Source organism: Carassius carassius, chromosome 19, assembly GCF_963082965.1.
Source record: "Carassius carassius chromosome 19, fCarCar2.1, whole genome shotgun sequence".
Lineage (NCBI taxonomy): Eukaryota > Metazoa > Chordata > Actinopteri > Cypriniformes > Cyprinidae > Carassius > Carassius carassius.
In genome coordinates, this window is record NC_081773.1 from 32,148,234 (window position 1) to 32,149,266 (window position 1,033).

A 1,033-nucleotide genomic window follows, 5' to 3' on the forward strand; every position below is an offset into this window, starting at 1 on the left:
AAGAAAAAGATGCACAACCAACCGAGAGAACCCCAGCCTTATGACGATTGTCAAGCAAAATTGATTCAAGAATTTGAGTGAACTTCACAAGGAATGGACTGAGGCTGGGGTCAAGGCATCAAGATCCACCACACACAGACGTGTCAAGAGATTTACTGAACCACAGACAACATCAGAGGAGTCTTACCTGGGCTAAGGAGAAGAACTGGGCTGTTGTGGTGTTTGTCAAGGTGCCTTTGGAGACTGCTCGGCTAGTATCGGTGTATCGATACTTAGAGAAATTTGTATTGGTACCATTCAGATATTTTAGTATTGATATTTATCGAAATATCAATATTTTTGTACACACATACACAGGTGCTGGTCATAAAATTAGAATATCATTGTTGATAAAGATGATTTCACTAATTCTATTCAAAACGTGAAACATGTATATTATATTCATTCATTACACACAAACTGATATAGTTGAAATGTTTTATTCTTTTAATTTCGATGATTATTTCTGACAACTAAGGAAAATCCCAAATTTAGTAAATCAGAAAATGAGAATATTGTGAAAAGGTTAAATTTTTTAATGGAATTATTGAAATAAATCAACCTTTTGATGATATTCTAATTATATGACCAGCCCCTGTATACAAATAATAAATGTACGCATTACACACTCATGTAAACAAAAAACTTATTTTGGATGCGATTAATTGTGATTAATCTTTTGACAGCACTGGAATGTAATCTTATTGTGTTTTTACAAGTAAAGTTTTGTCATCGAGTGACAGTGTTCTTAAATGATTTACTGTTTATAAAAGTAAAAAAAAAAATTATTCCTGCATGTGAAAATGTTTTTTGTTTTTTTTTACTCAATCAAAAAGAAGAATTTTTTAAAATAATTAAACATGTTTTTTACTCCCCTACTAATACTGTTGATTATTTTATTTTATGGTTTTAAGGTTTTGTTTAGCATCAAGATAAAAGCAATCAGCAATTTACAAAAGAAAAAAAAAATACAAACACCTGAACTGCCTCAGTT